The sequence below is a fragment of the Schistocerca gregaria genome, chromosome 1 (assembly GCF_023897955.1).
Source record: "Schistocerca gregaria isolate iqSchGreg1 chromosome 1, iqSchGreg1.2, whole genome shotgun sequence".
NCBI lineage: Eukaryota > Metazoa > Arthropoda > Insecta > Orthoptera > Acrididae > Schistocerca > Schistocerca gregaria.
Window position 1 is genome coordinate 164,376,405 of NC_064920.1, and position 20,160 is coordinate 164,396,564.

The window sequence follows — 20,160 nt, forward strand, 5'->3', positions numbered from 1 at the left end:
ACATCTTTGAGGGGATTTGGTCACATCTCTGAACAGTCAAAGGGACTGATGTCTGTGATACAATATCCACAGTTAATGTCTGTCTTCAGGAGTTCTGGGAACTGGGGTGATGCAAACCTTTTTTTGGTGTGTGTAGTTTGAAGTTTGCGCTACAGAGAGTATTTTGTAGTCATGTGCAGCTCTAGCTAGAGAAGCCTGAACTACGAAATAAAAGTGGTACGCAGATTACTGTCGTCAACTTGTGAAGGACGGCGAAGTGTAGTTCGATACTTGTGGGCCAAATGGCAGAAACCTAGTGGAATTCACAGGGTCAGGCGTGGCGTGTTTGGGGACGACTGTATGGACAGTAACAGTATCTCCAGATGGTGTGCATTCTTCCAAGAGGGCTGTGTGCATCTTAGTGATTCGCCACGCTCCGGTCGGCTATAGCAGCTGCAACCCCGCAGAATGTCGCAGTCATTGAGGCTGCAACCGGCGTGTGCAACGTTTCAACATTTGCTATGTTGCGGCGTACGATACTGTTCATGACACATTGCAATTTTGTAAAGTTAGTGCTCGCTGGGTGCCCAAGAACCTGACACACAACCCAAGAGCCAACAAATGATGACAAGCTTAGATCACTTATGCTGCAGAAGGGCGTGACTTTCTGAAAGGTACCGTCACTGGCGATGAGTCGTGGGCGTACCACTACACGCCAGAAACTAAGCTGGCCTCAATGGAGTAGAAACATGCTGGTTCCCCAGAACGAAAGAATTTCAAGGTGACTCAGTCTGCTAGGTAAGTGTTTGTGACAGTGTTTTGGTATATGCATGTTGTATCACTGGTGGACTTCGCTGAACACGGGACCATTTAAATGCTGCGGCCTACATTAAAACTTCGGTTAAGTAGTGTTGTGTCCACAGTGACAAAGGCCCCAACATTATGGCTGGCGGTGTCAAATTTTTTCACGACGACGCTCGCCCCCATGTTTCTGCTCCTGATCGTGAGAAAATCGCCAAATTTGGGTGGGAGGTGCTCCCATAATAGATTCCTGGTCGGCCAACGCATTGCGACAGATGTGGAAGTGAAATCAGCAGTCCGCAGATGGTTGTAGTCCAGCCAAATAGATTTCTGCGAATAGGGCATATTAAAACTGGTACCACGAGGGGAGAAATGTGTTGAAAACGATGGTGACTGTAGAGAAGTAGGTAAAAAACGTAAGTTCATTTGTAACTTTTTTGTTTTGTTACCCATTAAACATTTTGACAGTAAAATTATTGAGTGCTACTTTCCGGTCTTCCCTCGTTTATATTGTTTACTCTTTACTTATTGTTATGTACATTGATATTAAATTGTGGCGTTAAACTTCCCAAGGGATATCAAGTAACAATTTCAGTGAAGATGTTTCCTTTCTAGACTTGAACTGTTTTCTTGATTTTTAGTCTAAACTCACTTTTGTACGGAATAAAGTATTTGTGCAAGATGCATATCACAGGTGTCTGGTATTATTATTCTGTAATATAATTTAAATTAAGTTGGATCAAAAATGTACTTGTAACATGCCACGGTGGAAACGACTAGGGGCGTAATCTACCTATCATCACATACCACAGCCCTGATGCTAGAAGTTTTCCGTTTGTACAAGAAATCTGAACGTTATTTCTCAGACCTGTGGTGGTTTATAACTTCTAATAATAAGTGAATGACTGTATCTGTACGGGCGGGAACGAATAATAAAATGATATGAAATAACTTATTCCCTGGATGATATGAAATAACTTATTCCCTGGAACACAGCCTGCCATATTTTCCATTGCTAGCGGTGGACGTGACTCGTTAGTTCGAGAGGGACTGCGTTCAAAACCCCTGTTGTAAGCTTCCGTGGTTTTCTTCATGGGCTTCCACTGATTGTTTTCCAGAGAGGAGCAAAGTTCAAAACTTTCGGCCGGCGATGTAGCTTTCAAAACACATTTTGTTCTACTTCAGTTACGCCAGTCGACACTAAAAATACATTGATCTTAAAAGTAATGCAAAAAATCCACTAATGTGAAGAGATGCGAATAAGTCGTTATCAAAGTTTATTTCCTTTCTCTTCACTTCGAGAAGTATTAACACGGTATTTTTTTTAATATCATGCGGGATTTTTTCAATCATTCTGATATTTTTTTCTATTCGTCGAATGAAACAAGCGGCATCTATATTCATGTCAATAACATAAAAATTTGTACTTTGCGTACACTAAATTTATATCTATCAATCATTCTACACACGAGAAGTTCAATGTACTTATGTCGAATTTAGGTCTTGTGACACGACATGTTTTCAGATTCATCGGATCAGTCCCATAGTGCTCAGAGCCATTTCAACCATTTTTTTAAAACCTACACTCCTGGAAATTGAAATAAGAACACCGTGAATTCATTGTCCCAGGAAGGGGAAACTTTATTGACACATTCCTGGGGTCAGATACATCACATGACCACACTGACAGAACCACAGGCACATAGACACAGGCAACAGAGCATGCACAATGTCGGCACTAGTACAGTGTATATCCACCTTTCGCAGCAATGCAGGCTGCTATTCTCCACTAGTACAGTGTATATCGAACCTTTCGCAGCAATGCAGGCTTGCCACGCCATTTCCACCTGGCGCCTCATTTGGACCAGCGTTCGTGCTGGACGTGCAGACCGCGTGAGACGACGCTTCATCCAATCCCAAACATGCTCAATGGGGGACAGATCCGGAGATCTTGCTGGCCAGGGTAGTTGACTTACACCTTCTAGAGCACGTTGGGTGGCACGGGATACATGCGGACGTGCATTGTCCTGTTGGAACAGCAAGTTCCCTTGCCGGTCTAGGAATGGTAGAACGATGGGTTCTATGACGGTTTGGATGTACCGTGCACTATTCAGTGTCCCCTAGAGGTGTACGACCAGTGTAGGAGATCGCTCCCCACACCATGATGCCGGGTGTTGGCCCTGTGTGCCTCGGTCGTATGCACTCCTGATTGTGGCGCTCACCTGCACGGCGCCAAACACGCATACGACCATCATTGGCACCAAGGCAGAAGCGACTCTCATCGCTGAAGACGACACGTCTCCATTCGTCCCTCCATTCACGCCTGTCGCGACACCACTGGAGGCGGGCTGCACGATGTTGGGGCGTGATCGGAAGACGGCCTAACGGTGTGCAGGACCGTAGCCCAGCTTCATGGAGGTGGTTGCGAATGGTCCTCGCCGATACCCCAGGAGCAACAGTGTCCCTAATTTGCTGGGAAGTGGCGGTGCGGTCCCCTACGGCACTGCGTAGGATCCCACGGTCTTGGCGTGCATCCGTGCGTCGCTGCGGTCCGGTCCCAGGTCGACGGGCACGTGCACCTTCCGCCGACCACTGGCGACAACATCGATGTACTCTGGAGACCTCACGCCCCACGTGTTGAGCAATTCGGCGGTACATCCACCCGGCTTTTAGTTTACTTAGGTCAAGTGTAGCCCGGGGCCTATATATGAGCATTTTAGAACATAAAAAACCTCCAAAAACCATTTTCAAATAGGCCGATAGAATAAACTTTTGCGACGGCTCCGTGAAAACGTGCAGCGACGATGGCCCGAACTTTGGCGTCGAGAGAACTGGCTGCTGCATCACAACACGCCCTGTCACACGTCCTTGCTCACCAGGACCTTTTTCGCAAGAAACAACGTGGCGGTTATACCCCACCTCCAGTTTTTCACATTGTGAGGAAGAACAGCAACTGGAATGCAGCTCTGTGACTGTACAAGGTGGAATCCAAAATTTTCGGGACTGATGCTGCCATATAGGAGTAGTAGATCTTTGCACACTGCCAGACATTGTTGCCAAACTTCAACAGCTGGTCCGTGTGGATCGACGCCGAACCATTCAAGACCTTGTGGATGACGTTGGTATTGATTATGGGACATGTCAACGAATGTTGACTGATGAATTGGGCATGCATCATGTAGTCGCTAAATTTGTGCCAAGGATCGTGACTGCTGATCAGAAATCACAATGTGTTGAAGTGTGCATGGACCTTCGTCAGACTGCATCTGATGATCCAACCTTCTTGTCATGGGTTATCACCGGCGACGAGAGCTGGATTTACAGTTATGATCCAGAGACAAAGCAACAGTTGTCCCAATGGAATAGCCCGGGCTCACCAAAACCCAAAAAAGCGAGACAGGTGAAGATCAAAGTGAAGAGTATGATCATCGTTTTCTTTGGTACCAAGGGAATTGTGCACAAATAATTCGTCCCACCCAACCAAACAGTGAATTCCCCATACTACTGTCACATTTTGTGATGGCTCCGTGAAAACGTGCGGCGACGACGGCCCGAACTTTGGCGTCAAGGGAACTGGCTGCTGGATCATGACAACATGCCCTGTCTCACGTCCTTGCTCACCATGACCTTTATGGCAAAAAAAACAACATGATGTTTGTACCCCATCCACCGTAGTCTCCATGTTTGGCCTCTCGCGACTTCGCGCTATTCCCAAAACTGAAACTCAAGTTGAAAGGCCGTCGGTTCGACACTCTAGAGAGGATTCAAGAAGCATTGCTGGCGGTGATAAACACCTTCAAAGAACAGGACTTCCAGAAAACGTTTGACCAGTGGCAGAAGCGCTGGGACCAGTGTGTACGTGTGGATGGGAACTGCTTAGAGGGTGATGACCATTAGTCCAAAGGTAAGGTTTTCAACAGATGGCAGCACCAGTCCCGAAAATTTTGGATAGCACCTCTTATATGGTGCTTTGCTACACACACAGACTTTAAAAAGATCGCAGTACTGAAGAGGACACTTTTTACCTTCAAATTTCACGTTGTTTTCCCTCTCCTCTAGTGGAGACAGACGCATTTTCTTTTCTGAGTAGATGTGTTTCGAATTAAGTTTACATATACAATACGTACAATTTTAAAATACGAAGGTGGTTTTATAAGCCTGATAAATCTCCATGAAAGAATAAAACATTTTTTGTTGAGCATCACAGTCGGTAAGCTTGTTTGTTCCAAGAAAAGTATAAAGAATTTCAACAACGTACAATGTTCAGTTCATTGTTGAAAGTCAGTGTGTCGGTTGCAGTTGAAAATGGAGAAAATCGAGTTTCGTGCTGATACTAAATATTTTCATTTGAAGGATTGGACTGCCGGACAAATCAAAACAGAACTGGATGGAGTTCATGTGGACTCTGCACCATCAATGAAGACTTTTTCGTTTTGGATTAATGAATTTAAACGAGGTCGGACAAGTACCGATGACAGAGCGCACTCCAGCCGTCCAGTTGAATCCACTAAGAAGGAAACAATTGACAAAATCCGTGATAAGGTCAGGCAAGACCGCTGAAACTGGAGACTATAGGCACCTCAACTGAGCGAGCGCATAATGTCCTGCTCGATGAACTTCCTGTCAAGAAGTTGTGTGCGAGGTGTATTCCGCTATTCCCAAAAGTGCATCCGGAAGAAATTTCAACACAAGGTCTGGCTATCTTTAATCGCAATTCGCAAGACTGTTCGCACCGGTTTGTCACTATTGATGAAAGCTGGATCCGTCCTTATACACCAGAGTCAAAACGACAGTCAAAACAACGGACAGAGGCTGGTGAAAGTGCACCAAAAAAGGCAAAGACCATTTTTTCAGCTGGTAAGAAGATGGCCTTTTTTCTTATTTCCAAGGAATAATCCTAATAGACTAGTTGAAAAATGCGGAAACATAATTGGAATCAATTATGCTTCACTGTTCGATCGTTTGAAGCTTAGGTTGGGTGAAAAAAGACTTAGGTTGGCATGCAAAAAAGTGTTCTTTCACAATGATAATGCATCGTCGCACACATCAGCGATAACAATTCGAAAGTGCATGAATTGACCTTTGAATCGTTCCTCATCCATCCTGTTAACGAGAGTTAACCCCAAGCGACTTATCACTGCTCCATAACTTTGAAGTTTGACTTTCTGTGAAGAAAGTTTCATAAAATGAGAAAGTGATGGTTTCAGTCAACGAATATTTTGCAGAGTTTGACTGAAACTATTTTTCCGGTGTGATGAAAAATCTGGAGACTGCTCTTTGCGAAACAAACATTTTTTCTTGCTTTTTAAACAGCCTTATCAAGTCAGCCTCATATAGCACGGGTGTGTTCTTCCGAGTGTACTACAATAGCTCTGTCATGTAAAACAGAATGTAGAATCAACAAGCCATCGTAGATTTTCTGTTTCCACAGAGAAATGGTTAGGTTCCCTTGTGCATGAAGGGGAAAGGGCGTCGTCATGGAAACTGGCAACGGATAATACGCACGAATAGTGCTACCATGTTTATTGTGTTGGGAAATGGCTATGGAATCTGTGCTCCAGCGATTTGCACCAGCTTCTTTCTGCAGTTCTATAAGTACTGAACGAAGAAGCGACAGAACAAAGACTGAAGACATAATTTTGGCACGGTTATGTAAAGGTTCGTTTCCATCCTGACTGTAGACCAGCGCCGAAGCCCCAGTGTCACAAATAGACTGGTATAATTTCCCGTGAACAGTGACAACTAAGAAAACCCAAGATATATAGTCACTGATAAAGCTGCAGTATTTCTCTTCGTGGTCGGGAACGCTAAATCTCCAGTTTAGTGGAGGCGCAGAAAACTGATAGAAATTTGAGAGAATTCCGTAATGAATAAAAAAAAAGTCTGTATACAGTGTCCACGAAGGGGCAAGTCTCCCCCACCCCTCTTTCGCCATTCCGACCTTGCGGACACCTATATTTTCCTTAAACTGATCGAAGTATATCTAAGACAACACCTTTGAGAAGGATACGGTTGATTCTCGACCCTTTCGTTGCTCTATCTGAGATTCCCTAACGACCTCGTCTGGACGATAAAACAGCAATCCTTTAATCCCTAAGCCATTGACGTACGTGGTACTGCAGTCCTTGGGGTAGAGGGTTCCTTCTCCTTTTAAACTGGAGGTTTCTACCATACTGACTATAGTTCGATTAAAATTACTGGAGAGTTGAACGCGATCGCTGTTGCCGAACTGCTACAACAATTAGTTCACTTCCAATTCTTTGTCGAGCTTTCTTTCTTCATATGTTTGGATCCCGAATACTGGGTCTGGCTCTTTTATCTCGTATTTCATCACATATGATAAGCCCACCAAAACCAACACACACACACAACGATGCTGACGAAACACACACGTTTCATACACACCATCAAACAGACAGGACTGAATGCTTCCTCACGAGACGCGATTCAGCGTCCTTTGTACAATTATTATAATCACAGATTTCGGCTTACATTATAGAAGCTTCACAGGACATTGCGTGAAGCCGAATTTTTTAAGGATGTCAATTAATCGTTGGGACTGGTACACGAGAGTTATAAATTCAACATCCCAGCGTATCCCATGTAAAAGGTCAAAGGTTCGAATCTTCTCAAATGCAGTGAAGTTTTGTAGTTTTCTAAATCTAATCAAAAGAATTTGACTATCATTTTTATTCATTTAATTGGTTTAAATATAATTCTTTTATTTCTAATACTTTGTTACGTCATTTTCATCATCGTGTTATCTTTTTATTGGTTTTTATTTTTCTTCCTATTATTCTTTTCTTTCGTTTGGAATCTGCTTGTGTTGCCTGTAATCTCCAATCAAGTGCCATCTAGGACTGCTCATCGGTTGTTGACGCAGCATCCCGTGCAGGCAGCGTTATAAAGGTATCAGGTAACCAACGACAGCGAGAAATTACAGTTTGACTTTATCGCTAAAACTGAAATTTTGCTGCGGAGATAACTGTGCAAAAAAACATACTATGAAATTTACCTAACCTTAGAGGTTAGCCTCAAACGCCGTGAACAAAGCGATCGTGATTTTATTTCTGTCCCAGATTACTGTTCGTCGTTTTTTCGGCTACATTGCATACTACGAGGTTGTGGTTAGGTTAGAACATGAGTTTAAATTCAGGGCTACAAAACCCGTCGTCTACTGCAGTTCAGTCACTGGTCATTTAAAATCAGCTGTCGACAGAGCCTTTCCCCTTTCTTGCCATACCTCACGTTGGCCGCTTCCAACATTGCTCTGCGTTACACATAACAGCATTTTGCGAAGTGACGAGCCGTCTTTTTATGTCGCTATAACCGGGCGGTAGCCGGCAGTGGTTGTGGCAACACTGCAATTGGAAACTGACAGATGTCAATTATCAAGTAATTTTAATCGGGCTATATTTGGGTGTTTGTGCTATGTCATTCACCACACTTAGATGCGACACATCTCCAAAAGACGAAAACCTAATTTCGGAAACCGTTTTTTGCTGTCGCCATTCCTAACTCACCTAAAGAGGATCCCATATGTTGGAGTACCGGTCACACTGCTGCACATGTAGATTAGCCTTTTGCATTTTAGTTCTTCACGTGCCTTTGGCTTTTGATCTATGCTTTAATGTAGTCTAAAGAGGATCCCATATGTTGGAGTACCGGTCACACTGCTGCACATGTAGATTAGCCTTTTGCATTTTAGTTCTTCACGTGCCTTTGGCTTTTGATCTATGCTTTAATGTAGTCCTCGGAGGTCCAGAGATGCAGCGGAGGCCCCACAATTGAAATAAACATTAAGGATGAGAGATGGCAAACAAAAAGCGAATTCAGCAGTGTTGTCATAACAAAGTTCATTGCGCTGAAGCCTTTTTCACAATCTGATGCGCTCACAGAGAATGTATAAACACAAACAAAAACTGGTTTCAGGTTTTCAGGAATATTCTCTCCGCTGTCGTCTATATAATCTCTGAAACGTTCTCTTGCATTTGGAAAAGAAAGAAGAAAACGAGCCGGCCGCTGTGGCCGAGCGGTTCTAGGCGCTTCAGTCCGGAACCACGCGGGGTGCTACGGTCGCAGGTTCGAATCCTGCCTCGGGCATGGATGTGTGTGATGTCCTTACGTTAGTTAAGTTTACGTAGTTCTAAGTCTAGGGGGCTGATGACCTCAGATGTTAAGTCCCATAGTGCTTAGATCAATCTGAACAACTTAAAAAAAAAAAAAAAAAAAGGAAACGGTACTCGTTCTTCTTAGATTTTCTTCACCCATCTAGCCATGGACTGCTGTGTTTGTCACAAACACCATGGCAATGATGAATGAAAAACAGTTAAGGAACTCAATTGTAAATAGTGCTGTGCAGGAAACAACGCAAAATGCCAAAAACTGCCAAGTGCAGATACGAAATGAAGCCAGTCGACACCAACCACTGCTAGCAAGAAGGGAAGGAGCAGATTATGTAAAGAAACACCAGTACCACAGAAGATGCTTTGTAAATAAAAGTGAAACGCGAATAGTGTAATTCTTTTGAACTAGATTGCAGTCAGCTCTAGACAAATGGTTCAAATGGCTCTGAGCACTATGGGACTTAACATCTGAGGTCATCAGTCCCCTAGACTTAGAACTAATGAAACCTAACTAACCTAAGGACATCACACACATCCATGCCCAAGGCAGGGTTCGAACCTGCGACCGTAGCGGTCGCGCGGTTCCAGACTGAAGCGCGTAGAAGCGCCCGGCCACTGCGGCCGGCCCAGCTCAAGAAACATAACCTATATAAGATGTTAACAGCTGCTGCAGAAGATGGCCACACAAACAGACGAACAAAGAAAAGTGTCCATAACTGCTTCCAACAGTTAAATTGTATACAGCATAATCAGGGTTGCTAACATTAATTTTTAAGTTCATATGCAACTTTAGTTGTCACTGGGCGTTAAAGAATACTGAGTGCCGAAGAAGGGAAGTAAGTGTTTTCAGACAATATTATCATGTCACGCGATGTGAGCGTCTAAAGGTGAGTCGACATCGGACGTGCAACTCCGCGCATCGTCGCTCAGGCCGGCGTAGAGCAGCGCAGAACTGCCAAGAAAGGAGCAGAGTCTTTGTAGGTGTCCAGGAATGCTCCAGTGGTACTCGCATGTGTGTCAATAATAAAGGTAAACGAGAAATGCCGTGTGAACAGAACCCGCATTTCTTCTGATGTTCCGATACCGTACCGAACTTATTCATTGTTGTGCAGAGCGGCGCTCTTACGATGTACCCACCGGCCGCGCTGAACCTTCTTCCTGGCTTTACGCGGCACCACTCGCCTGATGTTCGTTGTTATTTTTTAGTGCGCTGTTTGTGTGGGCCATTTATCGACGCTCAATTCACTCCACAGCTAACATGTTCTACGAGTTACAACTTAAAATCGACAATAATTAATTCAGAGAGACGATGAAAGAGAATTACTGTAAAAAGAAAATATTCTCCACCTGAACTTGTCAGGGAAACGTGTACACCCTGGAAAAACAGTGGAAGGGGAGGGGGTCGGAGTCGACCTGTGTTCCCCCAACAATACGGCGCTGGCTGTCGTATTTACATAGAAAGATATGCAGCGGATTTGCTAGCCCAGTTAAATACGTCTGGAAAACAGCTAACCAAGTTCCTGATGTAGTCAACATAATCGTTATTTCTCTCCACTTAAATACTACAGCTAGACAGCCTCTTGCTCAGTCTTAATAATTCTGCTTCTTCACTGCACATAAGTTCACGTTAGCCGAATATTCTGAAAACAAGACGTAACTTGATAATCTACGCACGTTTCAAAACCGGTTGCGTTTAAATGGGAGCGAAAATGGATTGCGGTAACTTGACGCGAATTTCCAAAATCAGTTTTGACCGTCCATAAGCGGTATTAGAAAATCGGTTCACGAAATCCGGATTTGGAAGCCCCATGTAAACACGGCGACTGTATGACACACAACGTGTAACAATCACATCAATTGAGAGCTCACTGAAGAATACTCAGAGCTTGCAATAATATGAGGACTGGCGAGGCTGGAGGGCTCGTAGCCTGATAACCCCGGATTCAACAAACACAAATTCGTCATTGCTTTATGAACTTCGATAGGTGGCCGACATTCGTATAAGTTCTGAGATGCCCAAACTGTTGTCCAGATTAAAAATTAATTCTGCCGGAGCAAACCTCACACGTTATGTTTCGTCTGCAGGAATATGCTATGACTTAATTATGAATCTCTTATTTGGTTGGAGTGGGATCCAAAAATACATTCATTAACATTTTTCGTACTTTCCTTAGATCACAATGCTACAACCAGTCCGTTGCCCATCTTTGTGCAATTGGAGTTTGTACTCCGTTCCTATGACCTCCATTTCGGCGAGATCTATAATCTAATCTCCGTTTCGCTCATTTTAAACTCATTACTTACAAATGAACGTATCAATTTGCTCGAAGGGAAACTGCGAATTTGCACAGAACGTGTCATCGATTTGTCTTTTTTGAAAAATTGGTACGTTAAGTTCTGTTCGCTCCGCTTCCTTGTTATATATATATATTTTTTTTAATAATGCAGATGAGCGAGGATAATGTGACGTATGGCGAGTTACGTATTTGATAAAGTCGACTAAATTAAGTTTCCTTCTTCGATGCTGAACATTGTCAAAGCGAGGCGGAAGGACAAAGTTTATGTTAAACGCTCGCCTTTATCGGAGAGAAGCACACAGGTTGAAGTGGACAGAGAAAGGAGACTTCTGTTGTAACGAATTGTCGCAGCATTCACTAGTCGCCCGGACAGCGAATCGTAAAAGATTTAAATTTCTATGTCCGCATCAGGATTTGTTTGTTGTTCGTACCAAAAAATCTAAAATTATGGATCCAAGTCCCCAAGACCCCAGTGCGCTTTAGCCCAGCGAAATTGCAACACAAAGAGACCAGTATCGTTCTGCACGTTGAGGCTCTTGTAGCCTTCCAAAATGTATGTTTCCTGCCTGTGATGTGTTTTACATCTTCTCTCACCGTGTTCTTCTATTTGTTTTCCGCCTTTGTGTATTTTAAGACTGACTTTATTTCTGGCTTTCGCTGCTCTTGCGCCTTCCACCCCTAGATCCTGAATGTCTCGCCCTAGCTTGGAAGTGATCAATAGCGGAGCTGTTAACGCAGCTGCCAGTGGGCTCCGGACATGCGCGTTGTGGAAGTGTACATCGCCATGACTAGTGTTCTCGTTCTTCTTTCACAAGTAATATGATTGTTGTATCAACAGTACTGTCTGGTGAGCACAATAGTGACCAGGTGATAAGGCATCAAGAGCTGGAATGCTGTCAGAGTGGAATGACATCGCTGAGGTGTGTCAGGTATGCACATTCGGAAAGCTTGAACAGGGTTTGTAGACATTACCGTGGCTGTTGTTTACGACGTCCTATTAGTCACAGTCGTAATATTGTAGTGCGGCATTTGTTTTCACAATAAAAAATGAAACGTGAAATGCATTTAGCGTTTCATAACAATAATGCTTAATTGTTGATCGTCTAGTGTCAGTTGTTTGTCTACCGTAAACACACAAAGAACAAAGAATTAGCGTCTGCAACTGTGCGCTTCCACCTGTTTGTACCGATGGTATATTTTTCGTAGAGGAAATGATAAACAACGGCGCGAAGAAATACAGCTAATAATCATAGCTATAACAGAATGGGCGATGTTGAAACTGAAACACATACCGCTAGACATATTACACGGTTGTTAAGACGTTAATCTGTATATTAAATACGCGCATATTTATTTGTCAACCTGTCACGTGAAATAACAGTTCAGAAGTAAATATAGCTCTAACAGATAGAAGAAGCGCACGTACAGCAGGATGATTGTAGTTTTGTTTCTGTCAATTATGCGGAAATTTAGAGTGTCAATATTAAATATTACAAGGCCACAAGCGGTTTATTTTCATTGCACAGAAGCAGCAGATTTGTTTCCTCATCAAATTCCACGTAACATAGCTCTTTCTTCACACGTAACTGGTACCGGTGCATACTTAAAATCCCGACATATGGTGCAGAAACGGATATCAAATGCGAACTTTGCCTAATACTGTATTTGCCCAAGTACATGTCAGCAGGTATCATATGTAAGCGGTTTAGGGCAAATAATTCTGAATTTCGTGTTTTATGCTACAGTTTACCTATTGTTGTGACAAACTGTGGGTTATCTAGCTCCTGGCATTTTCTAATAAATTTGCCTTCATCATTTTCTGAAAGTACGAAATTGCATGATTTTCTTCGATAGTGAGGGTCACCATCCTATAGTACCTGTATGTAACGTTTTCTATTACGCAATTTCAATTGAAATTATTTTGCATTACATCTCGTATTCTTTCTGCTCTTCATTGAGGAGCACATGAAAAATATAGCCATCCTGCATATTTTTAATTTTGCACGATGTGGTACATGTTTTTGTTTTACACAGCAGTCGAATATGATGTCGATAAATTCTTTGTCAATTTAATTTAGTGAATTTTTAAATCTACCTATGTGGGCTCATTTTTTTATGGTGCACAATGTCACTGTTCTCCAAAGAATTCTCTTGTAGTTTGTAACGAACATTTACACATAGCTACTGGTATGTTATTTTCACCACTTGACCAGTTCATAAGATTGCTTACTCTCAATTTATGCAATAAGTCCTCACTGCCTGCCCTCAAACCTGAGTAACTGCCATAACAAATAAAAACAGTGATATTCTAATGTACTTTGCTTTGTGCTTTATAGTCTTCAACATTTTCTTAGTAAATGACACAACTCTGTGGCACTTTTCGTTGTTAATTACTTCTCAAACATCAAACTTTTCTGGATCTGCTAATCCAGTCATCCTTTTAATCAGGCTGAACTATAGCATTTGAATGGAAACTCAGAAATCATAATGCAAGACATATAATAGTTACAGAACTCAAAATATTCATCATCTCTTTTATGGATAATATCATCTGCCCCCTCCTCCAATCTCTTGCACAACCATACTTGTTACATTGACATGCTAGTTGAAATGTAAAGTATTGAGGGAGAAAATATGATAGTTTGATAGTTTTATGGGGCTGTGGTTAGCAAACATTTTGGGGAGTTGTGTAGATACATGCTAAAGAGTTTTTACGTCATTTATGAAACTTAAACTTAATCTATTCACTGGCTTCTAATTCAGATGAAGATTTCAAAAGTAGAAACTTGTCAACAAGCAAGTTACTTCAAGAGGCATGGAAACCATTGAACCACAGTCATACAATGATACTGAGAACTTTTCAGTAACAATGTGTATACCTGGATCTCATTTCAACATTTATGTAATTGCTGTGGAATAATAAATACAATAATGGAGGATGATAGAGGGAATACAGAAAATTGTGTGACAAAAGACAACTGCCATCCATATGGAGATACTTCATTACCATTGATTATTGTATGAATTAGTTTGTCTCCCCAGTATGATTAGTGAAGTCCATAGGATGGTGAACCATTGCTGTTACCCTAGCAGAATAAAGTGTTGTATACTGGTGGGGACATATTCAATTCAGTTGCTCATTAGTGTATTTTTCTTTTCATTTAATTTGTCAATTCAGATGAGATTTTGACATGGAAAGTGTGAATTTGCTTGTGTTTCATCATTTTCATTGGTCACTCATTTAATTCAATGAGAAATTCCATTTGTTTATTTTTTATCTGATAGTATCATATTTCCTACTGTAGCAGTGCTACTCACCACATAGAGGAGACATTGCATCACAGGTAGGCATCTTAAAAAGACTGTAAAAATGTGTAAGCTTGCATACAAAGTCGTTCTTTCAAAGCAGAAAGAGCACAACTCACACACAAATGGCCACTGTCTGTGCGCACCAAGTTATTCCATTCTGGTCTTCACATTATTTCTTCAGTCTGTTGTATTCCATAGAGGTGGGCGCATGTAGTCCTCTCTTCAGACTCAAGTACCAATTTGTTAACTTAGGAAGTAGAAGACCTCTATGAAGAAAATTGATAAATGCAACTAAAAGATTGTAATGGGGAACTTTAAGGTGGCACTGAGACAATAACTAATAAAAAATGGCGTTGCTGAAGACTAAATGAAACTAAATATGAAACTGAATATATTTTTCAAACAAAAAAGGAATTGTACTGCATGTGATGGCCTAAACCACTTTAGAATTTCATAAAGTACGTAGTAAAAGTTGGTTTAAAGCTGGAAAGACACAGACTCAGTAAGCAGAAAATCAGACACATAAACTCTGATTTAAAAATGACAACAAGCTCTGAATTTTAGAAAACAAAAATACATACATAGACAACAAAGAAGCAGTCATTTAACAAAGGTTCATATGCAAACAGCGAAAGATGTTGCGGGTAAAAAGAAAAGATAATCTCAGATGGAATGAGTCAAATACTAAAGGAGGATGCAGGAGTTTCAAGTAAAGACAACAGGAAAGTGGTGCAGTATGCTGAATTAAACAAAACTTATAGTAAATGTCTGTGTAAGAATGTGAGAAGGTATAATGAAACTCTGATAAATAACAGTTGAAGACTGTTACAGTAGAAACAAAGTGCAAGAGAAACAGGTAGACATTATATACCATAAGTTAAAAGGGCAGAAGACAGTTCCTAACAACAGAAAGAAAAACATACAAGTATTTGTAACAATGCTGTAACTTTAACTGTTTTGCTTTGGGTCTTTGATGGAACATAGTAATTATTATGCATGAAGAGACATTTTTTGACATCTTTTATAGTTATGTATTTGACATAAAGTTTGTGTTTGGGTCAAAGCTGTTATTCTAGTGTTACTGCTTCTAATTTTTTTTTTCTATGAAACAAAGAATTTCCAACCACCAAAAAAATTAAGTGAAAATTCAAATTACGCCAAGATCTTACAAGATCCACAGTAAAATTAAATGATGATATGATATCGAGTCCAAAAGTTGTCTTTCTAATGGGTTCCCAGTCCATGTTAGGTCGATGAACAACATATTGTACTCCGGGTGGTCAGGAACAGTCTGAAAATCTTTTAAGGGTGTGGAACACAAATAACTGTTAAAAAAAATCGGTATGTTTTCTGTTTTCAAGTTTATTAGCATTTAAGTTAGCTATTCAGGCAGTTACACGTATAAATTCAAGCACCCTGCTAGACACAATTAGTGTCAGCTGCTCTCATAGCGTAGGCCATAGGTGATAGCATATGAGACTGCTCCGTTTTTGGTTCAGGTTCGATAATTACTACCATCCCATGTCCAGTTTTTATGTTGCTGTCTTGTTTGGTTTTAGGAAACTAAATGAAGAACGTGTTCGGTGTCACTGTATTTGGAGGAGAGCCACTTCAATTAACATACAATGGCCTGATTGGCTGGCTTTGTTGCTAATTAACTTGTAAATTGCGTAGGGTGTCGAATATTTTTCCTAACAATTAGTTCTCAGCACAACCTACCTGGCAACAACCTGACAAGCTTTTCAGAGTGTTTCAGACCACCATATATATTTTTCAAACTGTTTTTCTGTGATTGTCCTTTTATTGTCTCATTATATTTACATGATGATGAGCTCGTTTCACCAATTTTTGCCATTTTCAAGTGATCCTGCAATGATGGTACAATCTTTTGCAATATTCAATGATAAAAGTATATTGCTTATGTCTGTGTAAGTAATTGTTTGTTATGTTTAACAGATTCCAAGTTAGATGTAGAGTTTCTCACCCCACAGTATTGATACTATGTGGAATAGATTACAGTTTAAATACCGGTCTTCTCTCCACACAATATTAACAATAAGATATTATTTAAAATGCAACAGATAAGGTGATTCAGTTATTTTTCAGTATTTGAGGATGGAGTTTATGTTACAGCTTATGGAAGTAAACAGTGCAGAGTGGGTAAGGGAGAAGAAGAGATCAGTCAGGTTTTCATTTAGACATTCCAACAGTATTTTGAAGTGGTGAGAGTAAGCTGCTTTCAATGTTCATGCTTTTGGTGTTATATTGATGATACACTTCTGTTGTACCCTCCTTGCAGCAATAGCATTACCCATGTTCTTCAGCCTCAGTGAATTTGATCTGCTCAAACTCACAAGTTACCTTGGACATGGAAAAACTTGGCACATTAGCCTTCCTGGATGTTTTGGTACAAAGTGCAGTCAGCAGAATGCTGGGGCATAACTTGTACTGGAGGTGAACTCAAACTGATCTGTGTTTGTTTGCTGCAAGTTGTCACCACTTGTGGTGGGGTGTTGTACAGACTGATGCAGAAAGCATGCAGTGTTTCTGATTCAGACTGCTAAAAGAGTTCCAAAATCTGAGGATGGTTTCCTAATAGAAGAGCTATTCAGCAAATAAATTCATTGCAAGTTCCAGCTGAAAAAAAGTAAAGAAATCATGGCCCCTGCTATAAACACCTTCTTGCTGTACTTTGGTGGTAATACCTCAAGAATCAGAAAACTGAGGAACTTGCTGAGACTTGTCAAAGACTGCATTTGCTTTAAGAAATACTAGTGTGTCATCAGTCATGAAAGAATTTTGTATATGTGGAAGAGAATTGGAGACTGGAAGATTTCAGATAAATGGAGACATTGGAAGATTTCAGGTAAATTATATAATTGTAAGACAGAGATTTTGTTTCCAGATTTTAAACTTCAAAACATTTTCAGTGGCATATGTGGTTTCTGGACAAAATTCTTTGGTTATAAACTGCAGAGGAAAACTGAAAAGAAGTGCAATAAGTTAGGAAATGAAGAAGATCAGATCTGGCCAGATTGAAAGAATGGGAGATGGCTGAGAGTTACAATGGGATCATTAAAGTTGAGGGAGAATAAATAAAAGAATTGAGGTATGTTAGTGACATGTAATTCTGTCAGATACAGCAAAGGACTTGGAAGGGCAGTTGAATGGAAGGTATAATGTCTTGAAAAAAGGTTATAAGATGAACTTCACCAAAAGTAAAACAAGGGTATTGGAATGTAGTCAGGCAACAGTGATGAAACTGGATTAGGAAGTGAGACACTAAAAGTAATAGAGTTTTTCTATTTGGACAGCAAAATATTTGATGGTGGCAGATGTGGAGTTAATTTAATACTCTGTAAGAAAAAACTTCTAAAAATGGGAATTGTTTACATCAAATGTAAATTTAAGGGTTTAGAAAGTCTTTTCTGAAAATATTTGTCTGAAGTGTAGGCAGGTACAAAAGTGAAACATGGATGACAAACTATTTCAACAAGAAGAGAACACAAGCTTTTAGAATCTGGTTCTATAGAACAATGTTGAAGATTCCAATGAAGAGGTACTGAATTGAACAAATATACAAATAGAACTAAGGGACAAAGTTCTTGAAAGTTTTGACCGCACAAAATTTATGGGACTTGGACTCCAGAACAACACAAGATGGGAGGTATACATTGAATATCTGTAAAGAAAACTAAGCAAAACCTGCTAAATAATGAGGATCTTAAAAGCTGTTGCAGCAAAGCCAGCCTGTTACATGTATACTACTCCTATGTCTATTCTGTAATTAAATATGGCGTAATCTGCTGGGGCAATGTAACAACAAATATTAAACTTTTCAGGATGCAAGAGAGAATATTAAGAATTATTGAAGGGGTAAACAGTAGGAAATCATGCAGACCCATAGTAAAAAAAAATGCCAATTCTTCCTCTGACTTGCATTTTTATCTACAAAACAACAGTTTTCATAAAACAATAGACAGCTAGGTATCTTATTAAAAATGAAGATATACATGCATACAGTACAAGGCAAAAATCTGGTCTTCATATGAAGCAGGTGAGAACATCGTTGTGCCAGAAAGGCTTCCTACATATTGGGTAAAAAATGTTCAATAATCTGCCTAACCATATTAAATCAGTAAGTAAACTCAGTAGTTGTAAGGCTGAACTTAAGGTATATTTAATTGATCATTGGTTTTACAGTGTGACAAAGTATCTAGAAACCAAACAACAAAAATAAGTATGCATAATGAATATTCTACTTTGTATGTTGTCTCTGATGTGTATTGTATGTATGATTCTTTGCTAAATTATTTAAATATCTTGTCCCTAGAAATGCAATACAAACTGTATTTTAAGTTGTGAAGACTTAACCATGCCCAGTATCCCCATATATATATTCTATACATGTAGGATTAGAAGGACTAAATAAATAAAAATTGGGGAAGAAAAAAGAAATTTACGGCACAACTTGACTAAAAGAAGTGATTGGTTGATAGCACGTATTTTGAGGCACCAAGGATTGTCAGTTTGATAAGGTAGGGGATAAACTTGTAGAGGGAGACCAAGGCCTTGAATACATAGAGCAGGTTAAAAAGAATATAGGTTACAGTAGTTATGCAGAGATGAAGAGGTTTGCTCAGGATAGACTAGTGTGGATAATTGTGTCAAACCAGTCTTCGGACTGAAGGCCACACTGCTAACAACAACAGCAACAACAACAATGTACTGATTGACCACTGATTGTATTTATTTGTAATGTCTCTAGCATAATTTGTGCTTAGTTACCTGTCCCCTCTGTTCCTCTGCCCTTTACTCTTCTTCTGAGCCCTTTCCTACTTCCACCTCATCCTTCTTGCTGACTAGACATTGCTCTCGAAGTATTCACTTTAAATTTTCATTTTATTGTTTATCTGCCCCATTCTGGTAAAATATTTGACCTTTTTCTTTCTTTGGGAGCTGTATCATATTTCAAAAGCATGTTTTGAATAAATTTTTTTTGTGTTAGTCCATGTCATTTTAAAACACTAAAGCAACTAAACTTCCAACATTTTGACTGACTTAATGGGCTTGTCTTCAGGTAGTTAATTCCTTAGTTAACTCTTGGTTAACCACCCTGAAGGACACGACAGAAGTTGGCCAAGACATTGACAATTTAATTGCTTTATTGTTCTAAAATGGTAGAGCCTAACACCCAAAATTATTTTATTCAGAATGACACTGGCTGTGGAGGCCTATGAACTTATAGAGGCAATTTTTATACTAATCTTAATTTTATTTGATAAGAAGGAATGGGGGCAAGGTAAATAAGCTTAAATTTTCATAAAGTGAAACTAATATACACCGAAAAAATAGTGCAATTGATGTCACAAAACTCCTTTAAATAATTTGTAGAACTTGCTGTCATAGGGAAATTTTTAGTATTAAGTCGGGTGATGCTGAGGGAATTAGATTAGGAAATGAGACACTTAAAGTAGCAAAGGAGTTTTGCTATTTGGGGAGCAAAATAACTGTCCGAAGTAGGGAGGATATAAAATGTAGACTGGAAATGGCAAGGAAAGTGTTTCTGAAGAAGAGAAATTTGTTAACATCGAGTATAGACTGAAGTATCAGGAAGTTGTTTCTGAAAGTATTTGTGTGGAGTGTAG

At 40.3% G+C, this 20,160-nt stretch overlaps 1 protein-coding gene across 5 annotated transcripts in view; it reads left to right on the forward strand.

The window, feature by feature from the left end:
- Window positions 1–20,160, forward strand: part of LOC126335974 (uncharacterized) — a 201,595-nt gene that overhangs the window by 148,135 nt on the left and 33,300 nt on the right. The window contains exon 1 of one of the 5 annotated variants that reach the window (XM_049999455.1): window positions 11,952–12,132. The exons of 3 other annotated variants lie outside the window; for them this stretch is intronic. The gene's annotated coding sequence lies outside the window, so the exon portion shown is untranslated. Of the gene's footprint in view, window positions 1–11,951; window positions 12,133–20,160 lie in introns of those variants that run through there. One more of the 5 variants, XM_049999475.1, reaches the window with a different exon arrangement.